At 36.1% G+C, this 15,573-nt stretch overlaps 1 long non-coding RNA gene across 1 annotated transcript in view; it reads left to right on the forward strand.

The window, feature by feature from the left end:
- LOC140696067 (uncharacterized) overlaps positions 1-15,573 on the forward strand; it is a 527,390-nt gene that overhangs the window by 152,115 nt on the left and 359,702 nt on the right. The window contains exon 2 of the long non-coding RNA XR_012072059.1: positions 3,475-3,569. This is a non-coding gene — a long non-coding RNA (uncharacterized lncRNA). The remainder of the gene's footprint in view (positions 1-3,474; positions 3,570-15,573) is intronic.

Below are 15,573 nucleotides of genomic sequence, written 5' to 3' on the forward strand. Positions count from 1 at the left end.
TCCTGCTTTTCTCTATTGATAAAAAATACCACATTTAAATTAATTTTGCACATGTATTTGGTTTTATATCTGAATTCTCTATTCTGTTAGTTTGTATACTCCTATTCACAACAATTCTTATCATTTTCCTAGACTGGGTTTCCCAGGAATGAAACAAACATTTTAATAGAATAGCTATGTTTTATATTTATCATAAGATTAAAATTTTAAGCCTAAGAATTTCCTATTTAAATATTTAGTCTTAATTATTAAATTGGGAAATCGTGTGTGTATGTGTGTGACAGAGATAGAGAGAGGGTGAGACGGAGAGACAGAGAGACAGAGAGAAGATTGTCATTTCATTGATACAAATACTTTAACACTTGCAGTTAAAAGGAAAGAATAGTAAAACTGGTTATTTTCATACATTCCAAGCCTTAGTAATTAACAGGGTAATTTGTCAGTTTGCTATAATTCTAAAACTTAAAGTAAAAATAAAAAGTAATGTAAATTATCTAAAATAAATAATATTTTCTTTCACAAACTGGAAATAGCAAAGTCAATGTAATTTACAAAATTATCCTCCTAAAATTTCTGGGTAGTGAGCCAGTCTTACTCTCATTTATAGATGGATGGGAAAAGGTAAAAAGAGTGAAATCTGATTAAAACAAAAAATGAATCCATATAAGGACTGGAAACAAAGTCCCAAAGAAATGAGTACTCTCTCTCTATATCTTCATTGAGAGAAAAAAAGTCTGGACACTTGTTTGACTTACATTCTTTATTGTTGCTGTTAACAAGAAAGAAATTTAGAGACTGTAGTTGACAGTGAGACTTGGAAGAGCATGTTAAAATTTCAACAAAGCTTCCTCAAGTGGCTTAATTTTACTTCCGGCATTCAACTGCAGGTAAAACAATCCCTTTCAGATGATTAAATCAGAGAAATTTTAGATAAATCCAACTGAAACTTCAGAACTTTGGGGTAGGGCCAAGAATAACCACTTTATCTTTGTTTAGTTGCAGTTATAACTGTGATTTTTTTGTTGTTGTTGTTGTTGTTGTTGTTTTTTACCATTTTCAGATAGGAACTTGGGAGTAGATTCTAATCTAATAGCTCATTTCATATACCAAAAAGGCATAGTATATATGTTATTTCCTTTCTGATTGCATCTTTCCTAAATGTTCTTCTTCTACCAAAATTAAATTGCCTGTTTGGTTGTTGCCTTTCTCGAAGCAGAGGATAATTCCATGCAGGTATTATAGTCACTATCTAAGCTCCTTGCTTTTTATGAAAATGACACAAATTCAGAAATGAATCTCTTTAAAACCTTGGCTCTTTCTTTCCTATTTCCCTCTGACGCTTCTTGTCTGGATTTATCAGATGAAAGATACTCTATCTTTATCAGCAGTACCGCTATTATCTACCCACTTCCGAATTCTCATGCTTTCAGTGAAAGAAATCTGATCCCCAAATGGGAGAAATCTCTAGTCTTTTATATTTGTAAAGACAGCTGCAAGTAATTGTTTAGTGTCTCTGTTATTTCCTTTTTCATTGTCTCTAATTTCCCCTGTTATTATTATAAATACACACAATTTTTCCTTGATGTTTGTCCTCTTAAAAACACATAGTGCTTACAAAACATTAAAAAAAGTTCTTGGTTATAATGTTCTAATTATGCTTACTATTTAATTTTCATCCTTTAATTTTTTAATTACTTGTTTCAGTTTTCCCCTTTATAAACCAGACTTTTTCCTTTTACCTTATAATGACTGATGTTTTTTTTTTTCCTTTCACAACATGGATTATTTAATATTCAGAAGAAAGGTACAAACGCTGCTCTTATTTTATCTTAACTTCAGCAGTTTTTGTCTTAATTCAATCCCCTCTTGACCCTTGGAAGCCTCCTTCCAAGTGACCAGCAAAAGCACTAGAGTTCCGAGGCTCTAGAGGAGCTCCTTGTCCTTCTCATTCATCTCCACCAGCCTGAGTATGCTGAGTGTGCTGGCTTTGGCCAAAACTTAGCAAGACCAGCATTGCCACATACTCACATTCTTCTATCTGGGGGCTCACTCTGGCTTGCTTAGTTCTGGAGGTGCTTGCTCTGAGCAAGATTCTCCATAACTCTTGCAGTAAGTAGTTTTGTAAATCTTGTGCTTCATTTGAAACACTAGACATATCTTACAGGTTGAATAGTTCAGTTTGGTTCAAGGTGTGCTAGGGAAGCACTGTGTGTCCCAGATTGTTAACACCCTTGGCACTTCTTCACTTTCCAACACCTACGTGACAGATGAAGAAGTAGAAATCTCAAAGAAGAAGAGATGTAGAGACCTTCCAATAAGTCAGTCTTGATATTTTAGCAACATGCTTCTGCTTGTAGTCCCCTACTCTACAAAGCTGTGGGTGTCTACTTTGCAGCCTTTTTCCATATGACACCCCTCTGTTAGTAATGTCCTTCCTCCCTTAACATTTCACTGAGCTCCTACTCATTTTCTGTTTAAAGACAATTTTCATTTTTATCAAATATACATATACTTACTTGAAAAGATCAGCTACTTCTACCGGGTATGTTAAGGCCAATTACAGTCTCTGCTCTCCTTTTCCTAATTCTCCCTACCTAGAGGCAATCACTTTCCTCTCTTTTGCCTTATTCTTTTGATGTTTGTATTTTAGGCAGTATTTGTTGACATCCCAGTAAGGAAGGTAAGAATTTGGCTTTCCCTTCTGCACCCTATGCTCTAATATTTATGATATCAATGGTAAATTCTTATGGTGCCAATACGGTAAAATTCTAGTTTAGGTTGGTAAATTTAGTATGTGCATTATTATTATATAATTTAGATCTGACTCATGTAGTAAACTATGATCATTTTCCTTAACTGTGCACCTGTTTTTTTTCCTCCTGTATATAATAATTTCCCTTTTTCCTTTGCTTATTTTTCTATATACTTTATAGAAGCCAATCCTGAACATGGTGCCAGTTGCCTAAATTGCCTCTCAATACTTTCGTTCACATCTGCTGTCCTAACAATTTCATCTTCTGCAGTGATCTCTCCCAGAACATTCTGACCTCCTTCAGTCTGCACAAGTTGCCCTCCATACCTGGTGCACAGCTGTTACTTTCAGATTCTCATTTGCCACCATCTTGGGGATTCTCTTTGCTGCTCATCTATGTTGGATCCCCTGCTCTTGTTTCAAGGTTGCTTTAGCCTCTCTTATTACTCTGAGGACACTAAAGACAATTTTTTGACACTTTCTTCTTTTTGCATAATCTGTTTTCTCCAAGTTGTAATTTTTTTCTGTTTATTTCCCTAGAATATTTAATAGTCCTGGATGTCTGCTCATATTTAAGAGTAGGGGAATATAACTTATTGGAAGCCCTGAGCACGTGAGTGGGATAAATTGACAGTAGTATCATTGCAGGGTGATCTGGCTCAGTTGGTGTGGGAGAACTCTTGATTTCAGTATCTTTTTGTCTTTTCTCATTGGCTAAACAGTTTCTCCAGAAGAGACTCTTGCAATCTCCTGCCTGGAGGGTGAAGCCCCAACAGTCAACATTTGGAAGCTGAATGGAGGAAGCAAACCAGAGTATGTAAGTATTTCCCATTTTTAATAACGCATACTTTGGTTCCTCCCTGTTTAGAGACTCCCTATTTTATCCTTTCCAGAAAGTAAATCTGTTTTCTTCAGGGTAGGATGGTATAGAATGGTGATGGGTTGGGGCTGGAGAGACAACTTTCTTCAACAGCTTTAAGCTAGTTTTCCTTTTACTAGCCCATCCATACTCCTCACCCCATTTGAGATGATGTTGCCAGTTACTGGACTTACTAAGGATCTTGGCTTCCTGCATTGATGGCATAGGAATGCTCTTTCTCAGGTCTTTTTAGTTACCACTCAGCCAGCTCTTTTCCAGCCTCCAAATTTTGTTATTGTCTTCCCTCCTTTCCCTCCTTTTTATAAATTGAGGTGTAGTATAAATACAGAAAGGCACATAAGTTATAAATGTGTGGCCTCATAAATTTTGACAAAGTAAACACACTCACGTTAACTACTGCCTAGATCAAATTGTAAAACATTACAACACCTGGGAAGCCTTCCCGTCACTCCCTGCATCTACCCAAAGGTAACCACTTTTCTGCATTCTATGACCTTTGTCAGTTTAAGTAGTTTGAGCGGTTTTTGAATTTTAGATAAATTTCATCATTTAATACATACTCCTTTGGCTTTATTTGTTCATCATAATGTTTGTAAGATTCAACAATATTTTGAGTAATTATAGTCCTTTTTGTGAAATACTACAATTTCTTTATGTGTTTTCATGCCGATGGATATTTGGGTTGTCTTCAGTTTGGGGCTATTGTGAATAATGCTGCTTTGAATATTGCTGTATATCTTTTTGGGGAATACATATATGAATTTCTTTGTATATATAGTCAGAAGTGAAATTGTTGGATCATAGAGTGTGCATTTGTTCTACTTTGGTAGGTACAACTAAAAATTTTTTCTGAAGTTTTTGTAACAATTTATGCCCCTATGAGTGATATAAGACAGTTCCAGTTGCTCCATGTTCTCCCCAGCTCTTCATATTAAATATCAGTCCTTTCAGTTTTTGCTACTCTATGTGTGTTGTGATAGCTCATTGTAGTTTTAATTTACATTTTTCTGATGACTAATTATGTCAAGACCTTTTTATATGTTTATTTGCTACCATCATTTCTTAAGTGCCTTCTCACATTCTTTAGAAGAATTTTTTTAATTGATCTGTTTTTTCATATATACTAAGCAATCTTGAATTCATTGTAATATACTATCCATCTTTATAAAACTGGACTCAATTTGCTAACATTTTAATTAGGATTTTGTGTCAGTACTCCAGAGAGAGATTTGACAATTTTATGGTCTTGTTTTGTTCTTGTCAGATTTTGATATCAGCTTTATCCTGGGCTAGGAAGTGTTTCTTCTTTTTTATCTCTTGAGTTTGTATAAAATAGGTGTTATTTATTTATAAGTATTAGGAAGAATTTTTATTACAGATTCAGTTTCTTTCAGAAATACATAATTATTCATATTTTTTCTTTTTTGTGTCAGTAATTAGCTTTGTTTTGTGGGAATTTATTGATTTCATCTAAATTTTCAAATTTATTGGCATAAAGTTTTTTATACTATCCCCTTATTATTTTTTTAATTCTGTAGGAACTGTAATGATGCCCCATTTTTATTTCTGTTGGTTCTTTTCTACTTTTTTTCTTTCTTATCTTCACTCTTGATAAGATGTTTATAAATGTTATTATCCTTTTCAAATAATCAAACTTTTGGTTTCTTGACCTTTTCTATTATATGTTTATTTTCTTCTTTATTTGTTTCTTCTTTTATCCTTATTATTGTCTTTCTTCTACTTTTAGGGTTATTTAATGTACTATTCTTTTTATAACTTCTTAGGGAGGTAATTTAGGTAATAGATTTTAAGGATTTTTTTTTTTACATCCTAATACAGGATTTAGGTTCATTCTGTGGGCTTTTATATATATATATTTTTTATAAATTTTTGTTTAGTTCAAAGTATTTTCTTTTCAGTTGGTTTCTTCTTTAACATATGGGCTATTTATAAGTATACTACATAAGTTCTAAACATTTGGTGACTTTCTACTTATCTTTCTGCAATTAATTTCTAATTTAATTGCATTATAATCAGAAAACACAATACAGCCATAGTAAGCCTTTGCAAAATTAGTTGTTATGTCAGTGTGTGACAATGGTTATTATTTAACTGTGATCTGCCCCTACTTTGTTCATTACTCCTTCATTTTGACAGCTGTGAGGACTTGGGTAAGTCACTTTACTTCTCTCGGGCTTAGTTTCATGAACTTTGAAATAAAAAGATAACAGGTCTAAAATTCCCTTCATAGCTCAAATATTCTATTATTCTAGGTTTTCTTTTATCCTCTTAACTAGAATTCAGCAACATGATAGTAAAAAGGAATCCATAGAACAAACTTCATTGTTTGTTCACACACCAATTAGTTGTAATTGGCAAAATAATTACCATTTCACCAAAACATGGATTGAATTTTGTTTAATTAAGAATAAGGCATATACTTACATTTTTTCAAATGGGGTATAGTAGTTAATAATGTTTGCAGCTCCTGCTTTTGAAGGTGTGCCTCATTTCATGAGAGATCATGAAAGAAAACATTGAAATACCCCCAAGAAAGCTACAATCTTATCATGGAGAACCTGAGGAAATCTTAGGAAATTGCAAGAGGAAAATGATTCTATCACAAATTTTAGCTTCCGGTTAGAGTGTTCTCTTCCAAATGCAGCTTGCTCTTGACACTTCTCCCAGTTTCCCCCACCCTAAACCCCAACTCCTGACAACCAGTTTTCTGCTCTGTGATGTCTTCCAATTGTTATCTAGAGTCCTGGTTGACTTATGAACGTTCCAAAGTGGTTTAACCTGGGAGAATCTTGGACACAGAAAGGCTTGGGTTCCATGTCAATAAATAAAATACTAGACCTTTCTGAGATTGGCCCAATGATTGGTCCTATATGCAAAAACATTTTGTTTTCTTAAGAGAGAGCTTATTTTTTCCCTTAGTGGAAGACAAAGAAGTTTTAAGCTTAAAATTTTCTGATATTTCTTATCACCAACCTCAAAACAGGATAATGAATAATTTCTAAGAGTTTTCTCACCAAGGGGCATACTTACCCTTAAAAACTACACTTCAGTTGTTTATGGCTTCAGGATTGATTTCCTGAACTCCTTCTAGCCTGCCTGTCCACAGTGGCATAAAGCTCTATTTACCTTTGGTATCTACTTTGTTTCTAGTCTCCTATCTTCTTTCCTGAACTTAACATTATGAACTGTACCTTTCTTCCCTGGTCTACCTTTGCCTGGGACTTAAAATGTCATTTTCCCTTGTCTATGCTCTGTGGCTCTGGTCAGTAAAACCACCTCCATCATTAACATTGGTTGCTGGAGCACATCTTTCCAACTGTTCATTTCAAAGTCCATGAAACTAAGTCCCAAGGAAGTAAAGAATCTCACCTTTTAGGACCTCTTCTCTCCCAGGAGAAGAACTTAGCCACAAATACATCTGTCTTCCTACTGGCATTTTTTATAGTTTAAATGGAAGAAAGTTTAAGAGGAAGAACCTAGAGGAAAATGAGGCTGGTTTCCTTTACTTTTATGGTCCAAAGCTAGCTACCACCATGCACCATTAATTTAAATTCTGGAGTTTAAGAATCTGTGACTCCTTGTCAAATTCTTTTAACTTACTCTAGGGATTCTTATCCTCAGTATTAGGAATATTTTTCTGCCTAGGTAATTTGAGAATATAAATAACAATAGCAACAACAACAGCAAAACCTTTATAACATTTATTGAAAACTAGCTATGGTTCTAATCACACACATACACACACACACACACACACACACATATATATTCTCTTATTTAACACAACATAATAAGCTAGGTCTTATCATAGTCCTCATTTGCAAGAAGAGAAAACTGAGGTTTAGAGAGGTAAATAAATTGCCTAAGGTCACATAGCTAGTATATATTGAAACTTATAATAACATTCAGGTCTGCCTGATTCCAAAGCCCAGCTTTTAATCATCAGGAAGTTTACCTTTTTCTTTGCTCTATGGTTTAACATTACAAAATGATTTCTGAGATTTGTGGTTCAGCTTTCTATTAATGCCAAATTAGATAGTTTGCAATAAAAAAGCTTTCTGTTTTGGTAGGATATGATCAAGAATGTCTAAGCAGTAATAACATTGTACACCTGGTACAGTGTTTTGCTATATGGGACACATTTTCAGTATTGACCCTCTACTGATCCTATACGGATGCCTCCTAGAAAGATGAAAAGATTGATTTTTAGAGAAATCATGGAATTTGCCCAAGGTCACATGAGAATGGCAGAATTAAAACATGGGGCACAGTCTTTTGACAACTATGTCATTCTTCCTAACAGACGATGCTATGTTACTGCTTACCAGAATGACTCCAAAGCATCTCTGAGATGGAGTTTCAGCTGTGTGCTACAATTAGTACTTTCTGGAGATGATTAGAGGAATCAATCATAAGAACATTTCCAACATTTTATACACAGTAGAATTCTAGCTGCCATTCATGATCTTATGCTTCAAGAGGGAAACTGATATCCTATAGGATTTCATAAAGAACTCTCCTCTTAGTCACCAGGAGAAAGAGAACCTCTGCTGTCTTTATACCCACTATTCCTACCACATCCCCTGCACATTATTAGAAAGTCAGCCTTCTACAGGCTTCCAATTACAGCACCTTCTGGTGTAGCATTTGGTTCTACTCCACCGAATCTATGGTAACTTCTATGTCACAGATTTCATATTTTGTCTAGTGTGATATGTTGAATTGCACTGTCAAATAATTTTAGTAGCATTTTATGTCTGTTGGGAACACATCAGTTTTCCCAACTGTTGCAGCAGGGCGGTGTGATTTCTTGAGTCCTTTGATTAAAAGGAAAACTTTTTTTGGTGATTCCACTTGAGGCTCAACAGACAGTGCCAGCTCCTCAGTAGAACCCAGGCAGTTAAAGACTCAAATGCAGCATTTATTAGCTCTGCTTAAGCAAGTATCAGAGATCAAGATACCAGAGCAGAGTTTCATTTGGCATTTAAATTCTAATCAAGATCATCCTAACAATTAGGCTTGTATGATTGTCAAAAACAACAGCAAGGGCAAATCCTTAACAAATGACTGATTATAAAGTGAAATTGTTACTCGAATTTTCTAGATATGGAAGTAAAGCTGTCTGCAAACTCTTAAAGACAGGAAAGGAAAGAGCTGGATACTCTGTTAAACATTTTGCGTGTTATACAATTTTCAGTAATGGGCTAGTAAACCAGGCTGCTGGGGGGGAAAAAAAGAAAGCCTTGATTTATAGTTTTTGTCAATTTCTATGGCAAATATTCTCACCATGGCTGATTTCAGGCTACCAACATGATGTCAATGCATGGAGAATTTAAGAGAGATGCACACATTTATTTCTCAGGAGCTGTAACAGTCAGTTATAGCACACCACTGAATCCTCACAGTAACTAACTCTGAGGTAGGTGTTATTATCAGAGATGTTAAGTCACAGTGCATGGGAAATTGTGGCAGTTGAAATTGAAACTGGACTATCTGGAGTTCTATACTTTTTTTTTTTTTTTTGCTGTATTCTACTATGCTGAAAAAAAAGTGTATATAGAGAGCCTTCCCTGTGCCAAGTATTGGAAGACACATGGCCCTGGTAATACCTAAAAATAATGAAGAAGAAATGCATGACGCCTCTAAACTTGGCTTTATGTTTATTCTCTACCCACCCAAATGGGAAATGTAAAAGAAGTTTTCAGGATTTCTAAGCAATTTACAATAGAGATTTACGGAATTCAAAAATGCAATGTAGTGGAAAGAAAACATCTGATGTATCTTCTAGGTTTTTTGTTTGTTTGTTTGTTTTTCGTTTTTTGGTGTGTACATACTTAAGTTACTGCTTAAAATAGTTGGGAACAGAATCATGGTCCATAATATTCTTGAAATGGGGAAGAATTAAACATAATTATGTCTCCTCTTCCCTGCTATTCTTCTAAAGAAACCTGAGCCCATTCTGCTTTTCTAGTTTGTCTCAGGAAGAATTTGATAATGCCACAGGATCATATAAGACAACAAAAAAATGGGCCCATTCTCAAATCCCACCCAAGGTGATCAAAGGTGTTTCATTTTATTTTGATTGATTTCTCATCTGTTTCTATTCTCTGTTTAATTGGAAAGAATTGGCAGAGAGTACTTAGTGTCTAAACCTATTAGAATCAATTCCAAATTTTGTTTACCAAACTCAGATGGATACTCAAGACTCATACTCTTAAAGATGCCTGCTATGCCTTACTTCTTCTAATTAGGTTACCTAGAATAAGTGATTTTTCTAAAATTGTGCTAAAGTAGAGTTTCACAAGAATTTACAACATTGTCTGGTAGATGCTCATAGAGGTTTTAATGCCTCAGTAGCCTGAAAGAATGAAAGGACCTCTCCAAATAGCTAATTTACCACCTGCCTAACGCTGTGTCCCTTACAGTTACACAGTCAGTTGAAATAGAGCTAATTACCTCTTTGCTTACAGTCCCTGGTCAAACTGATTCCATCCCTAGGCTATTAAAGCATTGTGGAGAGACAGGCTTAGAGGCTCATAGAATTGAAACTGTTAATGAAAAATTATGATGTCTCAAAATGACTGCTGGACTATCTGGATTCTGAAAAGAAATTCTAGGAAATGCAGAGGTTTATGTGTGGACAGCGTGTGGGAGGCAAATAGGGAAATGTCTCTCCTGCATGTCTTCATTTCCTGATTCTGACTGCGTGTCTTGGCTGACCTTTGGTAACAAGGTCAAGAGACACCAGAGGCTACTCTCTTTGGAGTCAGTCAGAGTTAATGAGGAAGGAGACACCATACCTTTTCTTAGAGCCCTAGTGAAAAGCTCTCCCAAAACCCTACTGTTCCTCATGTGGGCTGACCAGCTCCAGCTATAGTGGAGGTAACATATCAAGATGAATAAGGATGTGGAGAATGTGGACTCTGGAATCAGAGTGCTTAAGTTCAAATTCAAGAGTTCTTGAGTTCAATTCCAGCTTGGACAGCTCATTTAACCTCTTTGTGCCTAAGTTTTATCATCCGAAAAATGGAGATAGTAGTAATACCCAAGTCACAGACTTGTGTGCAGTATGCTTAGATGTAAATGCTACATCAGTGCTCACCCAAATAACACTCCCCAAACTGGGTGCTGTAGCACATGATGTCAATGTGCTGGCTGTATCTTCCTGGCATTCACTCTGCATGCTGAAGACTGCTATGGCAAGCACCAGCCAGAGGTCTGTTTTCTGGTCACAGGTTGGCTTGCATGAAGGAAGACCTAGACGTTCTGAAAAGATAATGCTCCTGGAACAAGCCCCACACCAGTGACAAAAAGGATGTTGGTGGATAAATACTCAGCTTCCTTGTCCTTCAGTTGAGATCATTCTGGAGTGTGTTCTACACTGTCTCCTAAAAGTCCGCAGGGAGATTAAGCTCCAGTTGCCCACTGTGGTAACTGGTTTGATAACATATCCTTTCCTGACTTTCTTCTCTCTGTCTCTCTCTTTCTTTCCCCTAGCCCTCTTTCCCTTCCTCCTCCCTCCTTGGCTTCTTTCCTTTTTTGTCTCACTATTTTACTTCCCTAATGTTGTTTCCTGGGATCACCTCCCGAATAAACTACTTGCAATTGAATCCTTTACTCAGGGTCTGTTTCTGGGGGAACCTAAATCAAGACAGGGGTCTTGGCTTTGTTGATGTATTATAAATAGCTATTGAATTGAGTACATTGCTTTTAAGAATTTCATTGAGATAATATACTTTCTTTAGAATCTCCAATAGGCATGAAGGTTTTTATGTTCTATATTTCATATACACAGATTTCTTTTTTAAATGGGCAAAAGTTCCGGAGTTAGAGACAGGACCTAAGCTACTCTTGAATAATTAGATAAATGCATTTTTTAAAATTCTTAGTTTTATCATGTGATAGTAATATATATCTCACATTGTACATAAAATAATTCTGCAAAGACTACATTTATTATATCACCAGCAGTCTTCTCAATGAGGCTTTGTTTTGTTCTTAGAATTTTTGCCACTTGACAAAGATTCCTCATATGAAATTCTGCAAGGTATAAGTATATTTATTAATATTAAAAAATATTCTCGCCATCTTATTACAGCCTACCTTCTGTTACTTAATTTTGATTAATATTTTAATTTAAACTTTTCAACAATCTTATTGTCCTTCCATTTTGGCAGCTGCCTGATGACCTAGATATAGTTTGGGTGTCTTATAACAAGCAGGGCAATGGATTTTTGGGCTGTGTACCCCAGATTCTGGCCTCTAGATCTAAGTTGCAAACTACATGAGACATTTTGATTAATTATGTTAAGAATATTTACTTTTCCATTATGCAAACAGTTCATGTGCTGTTTGACTAATGTTTATGCCAAGTATGAGTTTACCAAACTACTGAGCCACAGGCAAATTCAAACCATATAGCTTTTTTTCTTGTGACTCAAAAATAATGAAAAAGAAATGCATAGCCATGAAAAATAAGGAACATTACATTGCTTTTTGTATTAGCTAGTTTAGAAAGCACTGATCACTAAGAAGTTAAACTACTTACAATTAACTTATAAAGTTAAAAAGCAAAGCATAATTATTTTGAAATTTTTCCAAAATAGCAAGAAAAGAGTAACAGGGAGGGAATGGTCTGTATTCCCACCATTGAGGGAGAACAACAATTGCTACTTTGATGTATTTCCTTCCTATTTTACGTGTATATATATATATTTATTTTACGTGTATAAATATATATATTTATAATGCTGATTGTATCATGTAATATGTATTTCACCATAACAAATCTATTTGGGCATGTGTCTGGGGATATTCAGTGGGTGTGTCTCATGGCCAAGCACTTTCTCCCAGGTTCTCACTTGCTTTTTGGCTGCCCTGACACTGCTGGGCTGCTTCTCTCCTTCCGCTCTGGTTTCCTGCTCCCAGCTGCGCTGCTAACTGCAAACCTCTCAGAATGCTGCCCTCAGGCAGCTATGTGCCTGAGTTTTGTCACTTTGGTACCAAGGCCACAGCCTGGAGACTCAGCTTCTTTGGGCAGACTGATGTGCTCTCATCCCCGGTACTGGATCAATTTAGGGATCTAACTGTACACAGGCTTCACTGTAGCTGTGGGACCCTCATTCCGCTTCAGTTGTCCCTGTTGTAACAGTGCCAACAGTGCTGCTCTGTTAGTGGTTTTCCCTCTCATTGAGAAGAATGGTGGGAATCCTCTGGCCTAATAATTGTGACTGGGGTGACATGCCAATATAGATAGGCATGTGGATTTGTAAGTGATTAATTAGAATAATAAAAGGATGTGGCTATGTTTATACCTCCAAACTGGTGAAGCAAGTTACTGTTACTCAAGCATTTTCCATGTTATTACAAACTTTAATGCCTGCCTAACGGTGTACTGAGAGAATATACCACATCTTATTTTCTCATTTCTCCATTATTGAACATTAAGGTCTTTTGCATTTCTGACAGAATCTAGTATTAGTGCAACAGTAGTAGGAATATATTTTCTGAGTATTAAAAATATTCGGCTAGAGTGTGAAATAAGCCATTTAGAATACAAACATTATTCATTGGAACATGATGAATTTAGCCTTCTTGTCTTCTTGTGTTCAAGGGGCACTAGGAATCTTTGCCAAGGGTGGGGCATGATAGGGAGAGGGGCTTAGAGAACCAAGAGTGCAGTCCATGCTTGAGTTCCATCTTTTCCAGGGCACCTTTGATCCAAAGGAGGGTCAGGGGTAGTATTGTCTACTGGGTGGAAGGTCCACATCCATTAGATGTAAGAGGCCTTGACTCTCCCAAGTGAGTCCCTAGCAACAAGCAGGGCCTAATACACTATAAGTGCTTAGTATGTATTTTGTGAGTGTTTGAATGGATGAATATTTCCACTAAGCACTCAGGGAACAGATTACAAGACTATGTAAGCATTCCAGAATTAAAGGATCAAATTTGTACAAACTCGCCATGTAATTTTGAAAGTGCTATTTAACCTCTGGAAGTTCATTTTCTTGTATAAAAAATTGGTAATGATAACTGCATTTACCTGTATAAAAAGTATGATATTGTAATACAAATAGGTCCACGTGGTTCCTTTTCATATGATGTTATGAAACAAGATGTTATTATTCCTGATAGTGGTTATGTGAACTACACCTGGGTGTAAGAAACAACAACAACAACAACAGCAACAACAAAATGAAACAAAACACCACTAAGATTCCAGAGGAAATAATCATTATAGTTCATGGCCATGAATGATACCTGTAGTAAATAAGGGACTACTGTAGGCCTGTATTTCTGAGTGCACATTATTACTTTTACTTGACTGTCCTCCAGCTTCCATTCATTTGAGAACTGTGGCAAAGTGAGACCAAACTGGAGAGTTTGGGGAACTGTAGAATGGGTTTTGTTTTGCCTTGTTTCCAGAAGACATTTTCCATTGTGCTCTGGGAACATGGTGGCCTGTGGAGTAATTCATCCAATCAGGCCCCAGCTACCTCGTTTTGAAAGAGGGGCCCACTAGGAGCAGCTGCCCTGAGAATCTTGACTCTGTGTCCATCTTTTTTAAAGTTTATTTATATTTTGAGTAGATACTAGGAAATGCAATTTCTGCTACAACATGGAGAGTGAATTTAAAAGTTCTGTTTTTGTGGGCGTTAAAAGGAAACTGTTTAGTTGAACAAGGAGATAAAGCTCAGGACACAAGATAAGTGGTGATAAAAACAGTATCTTAAAAGGGATTAGCCCTCTACGATCAACAAAAAGCAATTAACATATATTATCACATTCAAATCTCAGTACAGTCCCTTGGGACAAGTTGAAGAAGAACTATTATCCTTCTTTTAAAATTTAGGAAACTGAGACTCAAAAAGTTTGGGGGCCACATCCATGGCATTAGAACTCCTAACTGAGGACTAGAGTGTGGGTTTTCTCACTCTCCTACCACTTCTCCATGCTGCTGTTAAAGGTGCCAGAATCTTGGAATCTTTATGTCTTTCTCTCCTGAGTCATTCAATCATAGTTCCATAATATCTTTGCAAAAGAAATGAATGTCCCTTCTGAAACTCAGTGCAGTTAACATATTTATGTCATCAGTACAGCTCCATCTACAAACTCTTACAAATAACATGAAAGTTTGAGGCATTTCTTTCCTTTCTTTTTTCGCTGCCCTTTTCCTTTATGCATGTCCAGAGGGTATTCTTTCTATAACACCATTTCCTAGGGGAAAGGAGCATAGAAATTCTTGTTTTTCATCAAAGCTAATAGTCTGACTGCTTTTTATTTAAATTAAAAAAAGAAAAAATGCAAAAATCCTTTCTCTAGACTTGACAGGTTATCCCAACTCTCTCTCATATATGCTCAGAGATTTTAAAGTTTTCTCTTATATTTTCTGGCCACAAGGCTTCTTGATAAAAAATTGCAATAAGAGAAAGGTCTGTTCCCTTTTGGAATGCTCCCCACACAGAAAGCCTGGGAGAAAAGTTGTAGCATATGTTGGAGACCCCAGCTTCTAAAAGCTGGGCCAGAATAGGCAGCATGCAATAGGAAAAGGTGATTCTCTCTACTTTCAGGCTTTGGTTCCTTTCTTAATGAACTCCATTCTTGTGGCCAGGAAAAGCAAATAGATTTGGTCCTGAAGCAGATGCTGCTCAGACTTCCTGGTTGTCAGAGCAGAAGTGAGAAAGCAAAATAAAGGGAGACAAAATAAAAGAGTGTGTGTGTTGGGTGCACACACATGCACACGTGCATGGGCACACGGGGATAAAGAGTCAAAAGTTCAAAACCCTTATAATCTGCAAAACAAAGCACATCTTCAGTTTCAAGTAAGAATGAAGAAAACTGAGTCTATTTCTAGAGCAGGGGCCAATAAACTTTTTCTGTAAAGAGCCATATAATAGTATTTTAGAGTTGGTGGTAGACA

Source organism: Vicugna pacos, chromosome 4 (assembly GCF_048564905.1).
Source record: "Vicugna pacos chromosome 4, VicPac4, whole genome shotgun sequence".
Taxonomy (NCBI): Eukaryota; Metazoa; Chordata; class Mammalia; order Artiodactyla; family Camelidae; genus Vicugna; species Vicugna pacos.